Raw genomic sequence first — 17,199 nt, 5'->3', positions numbered from 1 at the left:
TAAATCAAATAATCATAATGTGCATTGAAGAATACAAATTATATCTTTTAAAAATGTGTGTATATATTTTGCTTGCATGAGGCCAGAAGAATCTTCAAGAGGTCAGAAGAGGTCAGAGGCCAGAAGTTTGACACTAGCTTGCAAAGCCTCATAGGGCTGCTATTAAGAAAGAAATAAAGGAAGAAAGGAAGGAAGGAAGGAAAGGAGGAAGGAAGGAGGGAGGGAGGGAAGGAAGGAAGGAAGGAAGGAAGGAAGGAAGGAAGGAAGGAAGGAGGGAAGGAAGGTGCATTTGCATCCGAGACAATTCCAAAGTTCCACAGTCAGTGTGTTATGAGTCATGAGACCTTTATTTTCTTTCCTTTTTTTTTTCTTGTCTGTTCATTCCTTTGTTTGTTTTTGAGATATGATCTCCCCATAACACAGACTGGCTTTAAACACACCAGGTAGTTAAGGATCGCTTTGAACTCCTGATCCCTTATCCTGTAGCCTCCACTTGCTATTTTCAGTGCCTAGGTTATAGGCATATGCCATGACACCCAGGTAGTAATCTTTTTCTTAACTAGTATAAGCCAGTTTGTGTCTGAATGAGGCCACATTGTGAGGACTAGTTAAGGATTCACCTAAGTGGACAGGAATTCAGTTATACGACCAAAACTCCTGGATTGCTGGAAACATCTGGAGGGCTGACTCTGAAAGACACAGTCTGAGCCCCAACTGATATTTTTCTTGGTGTACATCCCCGTGTGAGTCATAAGTGAGCTAAAAATGGAGTGGCAAAAGGAGACAATGAAAGCCTGGGCAAAGCAGAGCTCCCCACCACCAATTACCATATGGGTGGCTTCAACTGCTCAGAGTGTGGAACCAGGAAGCGACACTCAAGGCAGTGCTGGGGGCACAATGATGAGCATAGTGGTGTGTGTGTGTGTGTGTGTGTGTGTGTGTGTGTGTGTGTGTGTGCGCGCGCGCGTGCGCAGTAGGGGACTGTGGGGAGACTTGTCTCTTCAGAGTCAAGGCACAAAAGGCACAAGGCAGATGGGGGGTGGAAGGTAGGGTGGAAGAGCATAGCCCAAACAAGGGAACCTTGGTTTGAGGCTGGTAGGGAGTAGGAGTAGCTAGAAAGAACTCTGCCCCGTGTTTGCGTAAGTAGAACTTCATTCATTCCAGCAAGGCAGAGAGAGGCTTCAGCATTTGTTATTCACAGTACACAGTGGTTTTGTTTGTATGTTTGTTTGTTTGTTTTTCAACAGTAGTGATCAGTGTTCTGCATTTTACACATAAACAGGAATAAGGAGTGACTAGGGCATGGAAGGAAATGCCTGAGAAGAAACTACTTTGTGATCAATACCTTAAAATTGTCAGCCATGACACAGAGAGAGGTGCAGCCTTAACCCATCCCTCACAATATTCTGAAAGAGTACTTTTCCTTTTTAGAGGCCTTTCTCTGCTCAGTCAAAACCAGTATTCATGGTGTCAAGAGGAGGAGGTTAGCATTGCAAGCTTAGCCATTATGCAGCAGAGTTAGAGAGAGATGTTTTAGTGTAAATCTAAGCAGGTTAAAAAGAAAAAGACACCAGGGAAGGAATAGTAGACACACCCAACGGTGGGATGGGTTTCTCCAGGGAGAGTCACAGTTAGGCTTCTTTACAACAGATACAGATAGGAGTTTGGTGGCCTTCAAGTTACATCTGTAAAGGTTGCTAAGAAGCCTCTCTTTTATTTTAACACCAGCCCCAAAATGTAGTTTATGGGAGGATGGGAGGGAGAAGGAACTTGGATTGATATGTAAAATAAGAATTAATTAAAAAAAGAAAGAAAAAAGTTAAAGAATCTTCTTTAATAAATAAATTTGTAAAGTGGACTTATGAAGGGCATTGTTTAGACTTAGCCAAGAGAGGGGGGAGCCCACAGACAACACTTTACTTGCCACATTCAGAATCACTCTTGGAGATGTCTCTAGACAAACATGGGTTCCTCAGTAGATAATGTTGACTTTATCAGTTTCCTGACACCATCAGTTGGACAGGCAAGCTAGGCCCAGAAACAATGGGCAATTTTCCTTTCCTGGCATGCCTCAATGTTCCCTGTCTTTTTACCCTGCCTCAAAATCATGCTCCTGTCATGAGGAATGGCCCACATACGTGCAGATGAAATACTGCTACTATGCTGAGAGTGTCAAGAAAAGAATTGATCCTTCTTCGTATTACCACACCAGGAAGGAGATACCATGATCTTGTCTGCTCCCAAAGGAGGTTAACTGAAGCTCAGGGAAGCATCTTTCCAAGCTCTCCACCACCAGCCACGCAGCCAGTCCTGTCTGACTCTGAAATCCTGAGGTTGTCAATTTCCTCTGTTGTCATCTTTAAATCACTAGTTTCCAAGCCCTTCCACATACACCACAATAGTTGGACTTCCCAATGACTCAGCAAGCAAAGTTGGTATCAGACCATAGCTAGCCTCTGTGGTTTTATCATCACAGAAGTGCACATGATAATGGTGTCTAAATCACTCACAGGGCCATAGTTTCAGAAAAATTACGGGATGCGGAACTATGCCCGTAATGCAGAAACTAACACCTTTAACTGAGATGTGGAGCAGCTGGTGGAGACTGTTCTACAGGCCAAGAGTGAAGCTGGGGAGGGGAGAGACTTTCCCCAAGAACATCAGCCTGGAATGAATGGAGCTGGGATTTAGGGTCATTTAGGGCTAAGAATCCTTTGCCCTGTATCTTCTCAGTTCCAAGTGGTTCATGACTTTGCTCCACGGCCTTCAGGGTCTTGCCTTCCCCAGGGCTCCTGGCTGCTAGGATGACACACATTTCCTCTGGCTGAAGATGTGTGGAGACTCTGCCTGGAAGCTTGGGAAAGGAATTTTCCCCATTTTGTAGTCAGAAACAGCTTAGAAAAGTATGACTCAGAGCACTTCTTCTTCCTATTTCCCACAAGCAAGGTCATGCACTGGGTATGTTGCCTGAAGGCCTGATGGTGCATGAAATGATGCACCATGGAAATGAAGACATGTAGCTGAAGATGCCTGGCTATAATCGTGAGTGAGCAACTTTGCAGTATGATGAGCCATAGAGGGAGAGAAGAGTGGAGGAGGTAAATGTTTTCAGGTAAAGAAACCTTTATCAAAATAGAGGTTTCAGCTTGTTCTAAAATTTTTGTTTTGTTTTGTTTTTCAAGACAGGGGTTTCTCTGTGTGTATCTCTGGCTGTCCTGTAACTCACTTGGTAGACCAGGCTGGCTTTCAAACTCACAGAGATCCACCTGCTTCTGCTGGCTGAATACTGGAATTAAAGGCATGTGCCACCACCAGGGGACTAGTAAAATTTTCTAGTAAACTTGCTCATGAGTTATCTGTAGCTAACAGTGAACCTGTTTCCTTTCCAGTGGAATCTGGTGGCAACAGCTTTAAACACAGCCATGAAATAAACATGGTTTGCTAATATCTTCCTTGCCCTCTGGCTTCTTTCCTCCTCTCCTCTCAGATGAAGAAGGGCAAGAAATTCAATGAGATTAGTTCTTACTAGGCTAAGACCAGCTGATGGGTTTCCCAAGTATACACAATTTAAGAATTGGCACACTGTCCAATGGGAAATTCTGAAAAAAAAATGAATTGAAAAAGCAGACTAAGACACCAAATTCAAATGGATATATTATAGGCCTGTCCCCTTTCAATGCTGGTTACTCTAAGAGGTTGTATTTCACAGCTTGGAGAAATCAAGCCATGTCCTCTTCACTTCCTTCCTGGGACAGAGAGTTAGGAAGTTCTGTGCTGTGGTTTTATAGCCTGGAACTATGGCCCATCCTGGTACCTGACCCCTGCTTTTTCCCCATCCCATCCTGCAGCTCTTTCGTTCTTTAAGCTGCCCCTTTTAATGAAATTCTTTCTCAAGCTCTGAAGGGAAGTCTCTCTTTTCCTTCACAGCCCTGTTATGTTGTTTTAATACAGTGTTCGCTGTCCTTTCTAATGCTCTTCCATTTTTATGTTCCCAATGCCCTTCTCCTGCTGTAGTTAATTCTCAAGTGTGTCATCTGCTTTCCCAAGTCATCCGCTAACACTCCATTCTTATATCCATCACGAACCTATTCAATACATGTTTAGTCTCCCACCCACTGAAAACAGTCTCCATTGGCTGTGGAGAATGGCAGGTGCTATAATAAACTAAGTGGTTACCAGAAAGCTTATGTCATACAAAGAAACCAAAGTTACTACCAGAGGAGCAAATAGGTAGCTAAGGGACCTCCCTGTTGTTGACCCAGTGATTTGAACATTTCAGAGCACAGGTAGGGGATGGAGAGCTCTTTCTACTGGCTTCCTGACTCCTGAACCATGGGATCTTTCTATTCTGGTCTAGGAGACATTCTTGGAATACATGTTAGCACCATGACTATTTTGTCTTAAAAATTTAAGGCTTTAGGCATCCTGAGCTGGCTCTGTGATCCATAATGTGGGACTACCTACTGTAAACTCAGATCTTAATTAATCCCAATGACCTGGAACCCAATCTATGGAAATCCTGATGGTGACTAGAAATTTGGGGAATGATATTCTCAACAGCAACGGGGAATGTCACACTTAACAAAGACAGTCAGTTACTCTCCCTCTCCCTGTCTTCTTATTCCCACCCACCCAGGTCTCCCAAATCTCTTTAATGAGTAGTATTTACTTTGATTTATAGTTTCAGAGGATTCAGATAACCATGCCTGGAACCGTATAGCAACTAGATTGGGTTGATTTGTAGGAACTTGCAGTTGTGGGAATTTGCATGGCAGGAGCTTGCAGTGGAGGGAGTTTATATGGTGAGAGCTTGCAGTGGTGGGAGCCTGCAGTGGTGGGAATTTGCATGGTGGAAACTTGCAGTGGTGGCTTCTCACATAGCACTGATCAGGAAGAAGAGTCCTTGGGCATCACTAAAATCCCCAAGGAACACTACTGATATCAACATCTATCAGTTGTGTACCATGTCCTAAAGGTTTCGTAACCTTCTCAAGCAGGGTCATTAGCTGGGAACCAAATGTTCAGACACATGAGCCCATGGGAGATACTTTACACTCCAACCATAACATTCTACCTGTGGCCTTCATAGTCTCACAGGTTCCTCATAAAGAAAATACATTCAGTTCCAATTTAAGAGCCCTAAAATTTTAACAGTCCCAACATTGATCAAGAGACCAAAGTTTTAATTCAGCCTTTTCACTGTGAACCCCTGTGAAATCCTTTTTAAGTTACAAGCTTCCAATTCATAGTGACATACACACTCTCACTCCCAAAGGAAGGAAGAGAAAAACAGGAAGGAAAAACTGTGCCAAAGCAAGGCTGAAACTCAGCAAGGCGAACACCAAACCTTTAACTCCTCATCCAGCATCTGGCAAACATAGTGGCGTCATTGGCTCTACAACATTTGTGTAACCTGCTTCCATATGTCAGTCATTTGTGTCACATGTGGCCTTTCTGTGGGACCAGTTCCACTCAGGGCCTGTAGCTTTCCTCAATCCTGGGGTCTCTACTGAAACTTAGATTTCGCCATCACCACTTTACAATTCAGCCCCTCCGGGTCTCTTTCAGTGACTCCAATGCTACCCCTCACTGTCTGGCCTTCTTGCCTTTTCCCTGGAACCTTGGTGTTAGCGTCTTTGACCCTGTCACTTGTATACTAGGCTGCACCTTGCATCAGTTTGGCATTACAGAGCCAATGGGGCAACTACAGGGGTCTAAGTTATTACTTGGTCATTCACCTATCTATCCATCTGTTTTTTTACTCACTGTAATTATTTTGATAATGCAGCTTATCTAACTCATTTATATTTTAACCTTAACTCTAGACCCATATTTTGGCAAAAATGTAAAGTACAAGAACTGAGTGACCTAGAGTGCATTTATCTACCGAGAACAACCTTTCTTATTCCTTTGCCAGGGCCAAACAGCCAAACTTTCCCCCAGGTACCAAAGGAAGCTGCTTCTATCGTAGACAAATGGGAGAATCTGAACTGGGGCTATTTGTTCTGCAAAAGGCAATAATGCAGTACAACTTTAAAACAGCAGTGATTTCAAAGCTGGACTCAAAGCTGGAAAAAAAAGCCTTAGCCACACTGCAGCCTCACTGCTTCCCAGCAGAGATGAATACTGGCCACTGCTCTGCTCCAAACACATACCATTTCATAGCAGAGGGGCTGCAGTGCTAGACAAATGGTTCTGTCTGCAGCTCAACAATTATAAGGGGGGTAGCTCGCTCCTCATTGTTTTTCTTTTGGAGTGGCACCTGCGAAAAAATTAATTGTTCCCAAGTTCAGTTTACTGAATGTTTGCTGAGCAATTACCATGCAACCAATAGCTTGCTAGCCAGCTTAGCAAATGCCAGCCTTGGCTACACATTGCAATCATCTGGGAAGCTTTAACAATGAGAATGTGCCAGCATTCAGTGTCCAAGACAATGTCACTTACTGGGCTCCAGTGGATTCGGGCAACAATATTGTTAAGAGCTGTCCTAGTGTTGGTGCTGGACAGCCAAGGTGCAATCACTGGCCTAGAGGCTGGGGGAGGGTACAAGAACGCAGCATGCAGCACAGTTCATCCTTCCTGTAGTCCAGGGTCCTTCGATCACTTGTACCCAGCATCAACATTTCATTGTGGAACAGACAGTAATCAGCTTGAGGTTCACTGGGATGATTGCTTAGGTAAGAGAGAGGCACTCTCCGCTAGCTAAATGAATGACCCCGGCTCCTTGTCTGCTTCTCTGATTTGTTTCTGTAGCTGTTCTTCACATACACAATTTCCTCACACAGCTGAAAGCAGTCCATTAAAAACTCATAGCCAGAGTCTCCTTCCTAAATTTTGCCCAGCGCCTAGTTTGGCGATTGGCATGAAGACAACACCACATAAATCTTGGTTCAGCCGAAGTAACACAGCAAAACCGATCATAGGCAGACCATAAATTTTGCCCTGGCAGACATGCCTAGTGAGGTGCTTATGACTAAACTGTTTACAAAACATCACTGCGGATGAAGACTATTCTTAATCACATGGGGCAGATAAAAATATCCCGATTACTTTTTGTCTCCTACCCTGTTAAGCAGGAGTCAATGATGTTTTCCACTAGCTCTGAACTTGGGTCAATCTGAGCCTGTGTGGGAAATATGCTAAGAGTGGCTACAAGCAGCTCTGGGGAGTCAGCATACAAGCTTGTTGTGGGTGTAGCCCAGAGGCCCTTGGGCAGGAAATAGGACAGGTGAATCATACCTGTTTTTCCTCCCACCACACTCATAACCCAACCCACCTCATGACAGACTCTGGCATCCATGTAGGGATAGATGTCTGTCTCAGTGGCCCTGCTGGGGCTAAGTCTTTTGTTGGCTGGAGTCCCGTCTCAAAGTCAAGCCTACTTGCCTTCAGCCCCTGCCACAGGATGGTTGGTGCATAAAAGGAAGCCCTCTTGCAGAAGAATAATTAGCAGGCCAGGAAATAAGCAACCTCAATCAGTCCTTCTATAGTCCCCACTTTGCCCAATATGAGAACACATAGTTACAATAGAGACAGTTGCATAGAAACAGTTATGGCTTGTATATAAAGTATATCTCCAAAGGCGATGTTAGCAGCTTGGTCCTTATCTGGTAAATCCAATCATTGACAAGTGATTTGCTCCTGAGGACTCCGACCTGAGTGGGTACATAACATGATATATCATCTTAGTATTATTGGGAGCTGGGGCCTGAGGAGGTGCATAACCAGACACTGGGTCACAGCTAGGAAAAAAAAAAAAAACATACCTTGTCTTCTGTCTTTCTCTTCCTCCCTCCTTCCTTTCTTCTCCCTCTCCTTCCTAGCTGTCCTGATGTGAGCAGCTCTACCATGGGATGATGCTCTGCTTTAGCATGGCACTAGAAATGGCTGAGCTGACCATAGACTGATGCCTCTGAAACTGTGAGCCAAAACCAAGTCGATCCTTTGAAATTGTTTCAGTTTCAGTCACAAATCAGGGCAATTCTCCTTGACAAATATTCCTGTCTTGACAGATTTGCATCTTCATCATGATATTCATGTTTTCCCCATCAGAGATACTGCTAGGCTCGTAGGGCTGTATTTTACTTATTCAGGAGGTCAAGGCAAGTGGATCAAAGATTCAAGGCCAACTTGCTACACAGTGAATTTAAAGGTAGGCAGGGCAACTTACTGTGACCTTATCTCAAAAAAAACCAGTAAAATGATGGCTGGAGATCCAGCTTTGAAGTACAAAACTTGCTCAGCATGTAGGAGGCCCTGGGCTCAGCCCCCAGCAACACACACACACACACACACACAAATATGTACATATACACACTCAGATACATGTACTCAAAACGTGCACACACAGATACACAAACACAAATGTGTACACACACATACAGATTTACACAAAACACACAGATACACATTCACGGTACACATACACAATACACATACACAAATGCATACATGCACACAGACTACACTTTCTTATTTTCTATATTTATCATTGTTTCAATCTGTATCAGTTACAAATGATTAAAAAATATTAAAACAACATTCAGTGTATACAGATCTGGATATATCTAGTAAAATTAAACTTTAAAACTAAATTATTCTTCATGTTTCTGAAATTTTATTTTTCAGAGATATTAAAATTATATATTGAAATTAAGTAAGTATACATATAATTTATCAATATAAAATATTAAAGTGTTGAAATGATTCTGGAATTATAACAATTTGCCTTTATATAAGTTCATTGTCTTATAAAATAGACAAATACTTTTAACTCTAGCCTACTTATAACTCTAAGACTCAGCATCTGTCTTACTGGTGAGGTAAAGGGAACATGGCTTTATATTCATGCTATGGCTACTTCTGCATGCACACAAACACAATTATTAAAATATCCCCAAGCATTCTTCAGTTGCTATGCTGACTATTGCAAACACTATAGTAATTTTATAGGTACCTTAGGGAAAACAAATTGAAACAAGAGAAGCAAGAAAATAAACATTTAGGGCTGGAGAGATGGGTTGGCAGTTAAGAGCACTTGCTGCTCTTGCAGAGGACCCTAGTTCAGTTCCAAGCACACATATGGTGACTCACAACTGGTAACTACAGTTCCAGGGGATTCAATGCCTTCTTTTTACCACACACACACACACACACACACACACACACACACACACACACACGTTATGATAAATCTTTCCACCAAAGGCTGCCCGAGCCCCACTGCCATGTGGGCAGTCTCTGCCAGCCGCCCGAGTTCTGCCCGCCGTGTGGATGGACAACATAATACAGAGACATATTAGGTATAATGCTGCTTGGCCAATGACTAGGATTCTCATTTGCTAGCTCAGTCTTAATTATCATAAATCTATATATGTTATAAGACTTATCTTATCGGATGCCTTATTGGCGTCCCTCCTTGTCGGTGGCTCACATTCTTCCGCTGGAGGAGGCAAACGGGAAAAAGGGGACACTTCCTGTTTCCTCGCTTAGATATGAGTCTCCTTACTATGTCACTTCCTGCCTGGATCACTGATCTACATTTCCCAGAATCCTCTTTGACTCCTAGTACTGTCTAACTTGCTATTTCATTGGCCAAACAGAACTTTATTTAACAATCAATAAGATAAACATACACAGTACATTCCCCATCACACATACATACACGAATGCAGGCAAAATGCATACACATAAAAACTAAATTAAAAATAAAGTAATTTTCTATGCTATTGATAAATGATTAATGATCAGTAAAAGTTTTTTATATCCCAGACCCTTGACAGGAAGAATTTGGCAAGCTAATTAATTTGTCTTGTATTTTCTCACTACTTCTAATGTTCAAATACTCCCAACACTTCAAAGTAGTATCTGTCTGCAATCATCACCCAAAATCTTCCAGCATTCAGACTAAGATGGTTTGCAGCATTCTGACTCACGAGTACAAGGCAAGAGATAAAGAGACACATCCACTGGGGCTGGACGGTGGAAGTCACAAGCATGTGTTTTGGTTCTGGGTCCTGCTGAGTCAGTGTTGAGTTTCAGCTCTCAGCCAAGAGGCACCCCTGCCCATGTGCTCCCAATAAATTCATGTGTTTGCATGCTCTGTTGCTCTATAGTGAGGGACCCAGACAGGGCCTCGCCTGCCCACACTTCTCAGCACTTATCGGTGGCTGTGGCTCATAGCTAAAATAAGCTCTCAACCACAACTGGGGAAAGATTGCACAATTGTAAAACATCTAAAGTTGGAAATTCTGCTGCCTGCTGCAACAAGTGATTGGACTGTTATAATAATAAACATATATTCTCACCATGACTTTTAGCTTGACAAAATATTCTGACTACGTGGCTTATTTTCGTTTTATTTTATTAAGTTTTTGGTTAGCGTGCAATGACATGTGTTTCACTGTCACATTGCCATACTCAAATTACTATGCTGTGTTCTTGTTACACCTCTCCCATTCACCTCTCCTGTCTCCCTGGTCCCTTCCTGACCCTCCATAGTCCCACCTTGTGCGTTCATGTTCCATCCTCCCCTTCGGTCCCCTGTCTCTCCTTCTTTACTCTTCTTCCTTTTCTATGGTCCCTTTTCTATTTTTACCCCCCCCACACACACACACACGTGTCTCTGTGGGATGCTGACTTAGAATCCTTGGAGTATAAAGCTAGGAGTGGTGTAACTGGGTCACAGGTTATCTCTGTCTATAGCTTTGGGAGGACCCCCAAACTGACTTCTAGACTGGATAGACTAGTTGACACCCTGATGACAGTTTATACATTTCTTTCTTCATCTTTTGGCCAGTATTTGCTTTCCCAGCCATTCTGACTGGGGCCAGGTGGAATCGTAAAGGAAGTTTTAAGTGTCTTGGAATGCCTCCATTTTGTCTTTATTCTCCAGGTTTTTAAAGTATGAGTTTCCAAAGTATTCCTTAGTGACCCTCTGAATTCTGTGGCAACCTGTTGTGACACCCTCCCCTTGTCATATTAAACTTTACTTTTTTTTGGTTATATTGGGCAGGTGCTTGAAAGCCTTGTTTAGTTTTTCAAAGAACTAATGCTTTGATGGATCTATGCATTGTTCTTTTCGCTTTTATTTCATTGATTTCTGTGGTGATTTGATCTGATCTTTGTTATTTCTTACTATCAACTGCTTTGGGGTTTATCTTCTGTGTATTTTTCCCCTAGACTTTGAGGTGCACAGTGGGTTATTTATTGGATCTATCACTAACATTTTAACACAAGCACTCACAGTTACAAACTTTCCTCTTAGAGCTGCCTTAGATGTATCTCATATGTCCTGGTAGGCTATGCATTCATTTTCGTTTATAATTTTATAATTCCCTCCCAGTTTCTTTACTGATGTACAACCAGTCTTTCAGCAGCATACTGTTCAGACGCCAAGTGTTTGTGTAGCTTTTGTGATTTCTCTTATTATTGATTTCTAGTTTTATTCAACTGTGATCTGATAAGAGCTAAGAAATTGTTTCAATTGTTTCGTATTTATTAAGTCTTTCTCTGAGACCTAGACTATGATCTGTCTTACAGGGGGCCCATGGGCTGCTGCGGGGGAGATATGCTCAGTACCTCATTCTAAACACTGGTCAGTGGGATGCTATTGGATGAAAAGGAGACAAGGGAGGTGAGTGTTAGGGCTGCATTGACTCTAGCTGTGGAGTTCATTAGTGGGAAGTTCTGTAGGGAAGAAACTCCTTAGAAGACTATAGGAGAATTCCTGAGCTAAAGAGACAGGGAGGAAAATTCATGGAGACAAAGGTATCTGGAATCTATAAGTAAGAAACAGAACTCCAGATACTGGTTCAAAGTTCATTTTGAGTCACAGCTAATCCTAAGCCTGGAGTTCATAGTGAAGCCGAGTGATAACACATTTCATACTGTGTAGAAATCTCTAAGACATATGCCAGGAATCACATGTTTTGGGGCAAACTGAATGTTATTTAAATCATCATAATTGCATATCATAATGCATTTTGAATTTGTTTTTCAATAACTTTTTTACTTATAAAAACAGTTGAACAATGAAATGACTAATTAAACAATTAAAGTTCCTGGTACATTTAAAATGTATGGCACTGATTAAAACATTTTCCTCTCTAGGAAGAGGGACCAAAAATTACATAAGTATCTAGATTCACTCCTTTATCCATGGGTGGCACAAACTCTGTAGGCTCTCCTAGCAAAGTTTTTCTTTCCACTCACTGGAATACACGTAGGTTCTTGCTGCTTTTGTATCACCTGACAACATTTTGGGTGGATCTTTAGAGTGCTCTACTTGCATTCCCAGGGGAAGGACTGGACAGACTTGTCTATGGTTCCAGAGAGCCTTAATTATTGTCATTTGTTGTTAGTCTTTTGTTACCAAAAGCAGAAACTGTTTACACTCCATTTTTTGCTTGTGGATTGAGGATGTTGTACACTCTAAATGAATTGAAAACTCCACAGTTCATAAGGTACAGCACTACCTTTTTTGTTCATGCCATCATTTTCCTTTGAATGGAACAACAGAAAAGAAATTGATCCACAACACCTTTCATGTGGGCATTGCATTCCTTGATGCAGGTAGTTTTACAATATTCTCTCCCATTTTTCTATTTTTCCCCTGTTGTCAAGACAGAAGTGTCATCGATCGTTGACATCATTTGGACAACCCACTTGTCTTTCCATGCTAAGAGAAGAATATCACCTTTTCTGGCAATTACTATGTCACCTTTCTTCATTCTTGATGTTTTCATTTTCAAATTTGGTGGTAAACCTCTACTCTCCCTAATAGCCCCACAGACATTAGTTGTGTTTTGTAGCAACAATTCAGCAGTAGAAGTAGCATTGTAATTATCCTGGTAAATATGGTACCTTAGGTCAAGACAGGGTCCAAGGACTAAAGAACAGTTTCTTGCAATTTCTTCCTTTCAGCATGTATATCTCCACATTGCAGATATAGATGGTGCTATCCTTGTGGATTCTTGGGAGTTTCCCTGGTACCAAGTTTCTCCCTAACCCTGAAATGCTCCCTCTTCTGCCATCAAGACATCTTTCATTACTCTCTTTCTCCCTCTATCCTACCCCAACCCCCAGTCCCCAGTTTACCCAGGAGAGCTCTTCTATTTTTCCTTCACAGAGAAATCCATGTGTCCCTCTTTGGGCCTTCTTTTTTTACCTAGCCTCTCAGGGGCTGTGGATTATAGCATGGTTATCCTTTACTTTATACCCAATATCCACTTATGAGTAAGTACGTACTACCATGTTTGTCTTTCTGGTTCTAGGTTACATCATTCAGAATGATTTTTATCTAGTTCCATCCATTTGTCTGCAAATTTCATGATGTTATTTAAAAAAAAAAAACTGAGTAATACTGCATTGTGTAAATGTACCACATTTTCTTTATCCACTCATTGGTTTAAAGACATCTAGGTTGTTTCCATGTTCTGGCTATTATGAACAACACTGGTATGAACATAGTTGAGCAAGTGTCCTTGTGGTATGATTGAACATCCTTTGGGTGTATGCCCAAGACTGGTATAGCTGGGTCTTGAGGTAGATTGATTCCAATTTTCTGAGAAACTGCCATATCAATTTCCAAAATGGCTGTACAAGCTTGCACTCCCACCAGAAGTGCAGGAGTGTTCCCCTTACTCTACATCCCCTCCAACATTAAGCTGTCATTAGTGTTTTTGTTCTTAGCTGTTCTGATAGATGTAAGATGGTATCTCAGTCATTTTGATTTGTATTTCCTTAATGGGTGGGGATGTTGAACAATTCTTTAAGTGTATCTTGGTGTTCAAAACACAAGAAAACTCATGAGTGGTCCTTAACAGATGGCTCTTAAAACATGAGAAAGGTCATGTGCGGTAGGAAATGTGTTAAGAGCTCATCTTCTGCCTAGCTCCTGGCTGAATTTCAGGAGACCTTTGTCTTTCACAATCTCCAGGTGTGGTCTGTTTGCTTCCTTATCATGAGTTTGTTGGGCAGCAACAGGGCCTCTGGACATCCACCCACCCTAGCCTGTTCATTGTAAAATGATACATCAGAAACTGCACATGGTCAAAGTAAACAAGGACAAGAATAGACTGAGGAAATAATGACCCTCCTCCTCAATATTTGAAGAACATGAAACCACATCTTGTGACTAAGTGGTTGAGATCAAATGCACATCATTTGAACACAAGTCTTTACCTTCCAGACAGCACTCACTAGAGTGCAATCAATCATCTCCTATAGAATCCACTCCTAAATCAATATCACCACAGATCAGCTCTGTGGTTCACCATCTTCCAACCAGAACATTGCCTTTCAAATAATTTCCTTCCATTGCATAGCAAGCAGAGCAAGGTCTTGTACTGTTATAACAAGGTGAAATTTCTTTAGGTCAAGCAAAGAATGACTTGGGGGTAAACTGAACAATTTCTGTAGCTCTCACAGTCTAGAGCTGTTGATGTACTTCCAGGTCATCCACTGGAACCTCAAATCTCTCCAAACATATCTCTAAGCCTTAGAAGGATTAAGTTCATTATTCAAAAACAAATTAGAGTCTTAACATTTTTTTAAAGAAAACAAAACTAGATGTTGTAATGTTCTCCAATAATCTTAGCACTCTGGAGGCTGAGGCAGGAGGGTTGCTACATTTGAGCCCAGTTTGAGATAGTTTGTGAGAACCTATTTAAAGCAGAAAAGAAGGAAAAATAGGAAAGAGTGGGCTGAAAAGCAAGGTAAGGATGCCTATTGCCAAGCCTGACAACCTGAGTTTGATTCTTGGAACCCACAGGTTGGAGATAACCTACTCATTGTGTTCTGACCTCCATCCTTATATTTTGGCACACAGGCACAAATGGATGGATGGAAGGATGGATGGACGGACGGATGGACCAATGGATGGATGGCGGACAGACAGACAGATTCCCTCTCATAGGGTAGCCTATGGATGAGGGGAGAGATGGATAACACCAAGGTGTAGGGAAAGCTGTAGCCATGCCTTCTTAGAGGCTGGCTACAGGTGTGCCTGACCAGGCTTGTGAGGGCGTGGTCAGAGTGACGTAGTGGGACTGCGTTTTCGGTTTTGGTTTCTCTTTGCTTCTTGCTGTACAGACCTCTACCACGCCAGCTGGCTGGGTCACTCTGTAAGTAAGGCTATTCCCTATTAAATACCCTTATATTTCTACCTGACTCCGTATTAGTAATTTCCCACAACACCAAGGAAACAAGGACCTTTAAATCACGAGGACCAACACACATATGAACTTGCAGAGACTGAGGCAGCTTGCCCAGGGCCTGCATAGTTCTGCACCAGATGAGGTACTAGAACTGAAAGAAGTTCTAGTACCTAACCCTGAAGCAATCTCCAATTGATAACCATTTACAAATCAAAAATCAGTTTTCTTCAAGGGAATCTCACTGGGGAAACAAACAACTCTTCAAGGTAGGCCAAATGCCCAGGAGAAGATGGCCAACAGAAAACAAATTCAAAGGAATCTTTGTAGGGTCTTTGTCTCATAATGTTGAGTCAGGGTATCTTTCTTTCTTTTTCTTTCTTTCTTTCTTTCTTTCTTTCTTTCTTTCTTTCTTTCTTTCTTTCTTTCTCTATTTCTCTCTTCCTTTTTTCTTTCATATTTTCTTTCTCTCTTCCTCCCTCCCTTCCTTCCTCTCTTCCCTTCTTTCTTTCTCTCCTTGCTATGTAACTATATGCTTTTCAGTTTTGTGTTTTTGTGGGATTCTTGTGTGTGTGAATGTGTGCCTATCTATCTATCTATCTATCTATCTATCTATCTATCTCTGTTTCATGTGCTTTTTCTTTGCCTCTTCTGTTTGTTCTTCCTATTCCAATTTGTTTGTTTTTGTTTTATCTTATTTAATTTTATTATTATCCCTTAGATGCCTGTTTGTTTTCTAAAGAGAGACAGAAAGAGTGTGGGTCCAGATGAGGGGGTAAAAGTGGCGACTGGGAGAAGTAGGGGGAGGGGAAACTGTAGTCAGAATTAAGAGTATGAAAAATATATTTTCAATTAAAAAAGAAAGAAAATTTATCTTGTAAAAAAATAAAACCAGTTTTTTTTTTCCTGTCCTATCACTCACTCTGTAGATCAGGCTGGCCTCGAACTCACATAGATCCACCTGCCTCTGCCTTCTTCTCTGTTCTCCCCCTGATGCATTTTCTGCAGTTATATCGCTCATTTCTAGCACACAAGAGATACATGTGGGATCACTGAAGAGAAATGACAAGTAGCAAAGTTAGATGGTGTGCAGAGAAGAGAAAGCCAGAGCAAAGTGACACGTTGTTAGAGAATGCAGCATCTTCAAACACATCATACTTGTGGTTTCCCAGGGTCTATGAAACTTGGATCAGTTTAAGGTGTCATTCTTGACAAATTCTGTAAGAACGGCAGAGAAACTGGACTGTGGTGTTTTTTCCTACACTCACTTTTAAAGCTTTATTGCTTTCTGGAAGATGGATTTTTTTCTCTTAGCATTATCTGTCTCCTTCTGTAAGATATATGACTGCAGTCCCTGGCTATTGGTGAGCCAATAACAGTTACTTTTTTTCCCCCTCTGTCTCGGAGTCTTACAGTGAATTCTTTTAGGCAAGTCTCAGGAAGCAGGAGTTGCAGGGCCAATGCACCATTACAGGCCTTTGGAGCTGTGTGGTGTACTTGTGTCTCCGCACACCACACACCAGCCAGTGTGAAGCCCATGCAGAGAGAGCTTTGAGTGGAAGGGAGGACTGCAGGGTCCCACCTCTTGATGCCCAGTCAGTTCTGGGGTGAGCAGAGCAGAGGCCTTCAGTTAACAGTCAGGAGCCACTTACTCTTGAACACTTTCTCTGTTTTTCCCATTTGGAAGACGAGGAGTTGGATGTAAAGGCCAGGGCCTCCTTCAGTTGGGAGCAGTCTGTACTTCACTGCTGCTACACCCCAAACTAAAACAATTAAATGGTTTTCTTCCAACAGTTTTATTCAGTTGTCCATGGCCCTCAGAAAATCTACAGAAACATAAATCTGGAGTAGCAAAAGAACTAATTCAGAGAACTAGAATTTGAGTTACCCGAGTGCCCTTTCCCCGAGAGACATCCCTTTCTTTGACATACCACTAAACATGCTTGTAGTTTGGGGCAAGTCAGTTTTCACACAGCATTTCAGGAATGTCCTTCTGGTATCCAATCGAGTGTACCCACTAATAGCCAGCACCCTGACTTTTGTT

General features: G+C 42.0%; 2 long non-coding RNA genes across 2 annotated transcripts; one reads left to right on the top strand and one right to left on the bottom strand.

Moving 5' to 3' along the window:
* The first annotated feature begins 2,418 nt into the window (after positions 1 to 2,418).
* On the top strand, positions 2,419 to 15,084 carry LOC118237989. The gene is made up of 3 exons (XR_004769016.1): positions 2,419 to 3,112; positions 11,542 to 11,635; positions 14,831 to 15,084. It is a non-coding gene; the product is annotated as an uncharacterized LOC118237989 (long non-coding RNA).
* On the bottom strand, positions 4,807 to 8,647 carry LOC118238534. Its single transcript, XR_004769017.1, has 2 exons — positions 7,767 to 8,647; positions 4,807 to 7,655 (listed from the first exon to the last, which is right to left on the bottom strand). It is a non-coding gene; the product is annotated as an uncharacterized LOC118238534 (long non-coding RNA).
* Positions 15,085 to 17,199: the final 2,115 nt, after the last annotated feature.

This window comes from Cricetulus griseus, chromosome 3, assembly GCF_003668045.3.
Source record: "Cricetulus griseus strain 17A/GY chromosome 3, alternate assembly CriGri-PICRH-1.0, whole genome shotgun sequence".
NCBI classification, from domain to species: Eukaryota; Metazoa; Chordata; class Mammalia; order Rodentia; family Cricetidae; genus Cricetulus; species Cricetulus griseus.
This window is presented reverse-complemented; position numbering and strand designations above follow the sequence as displayed.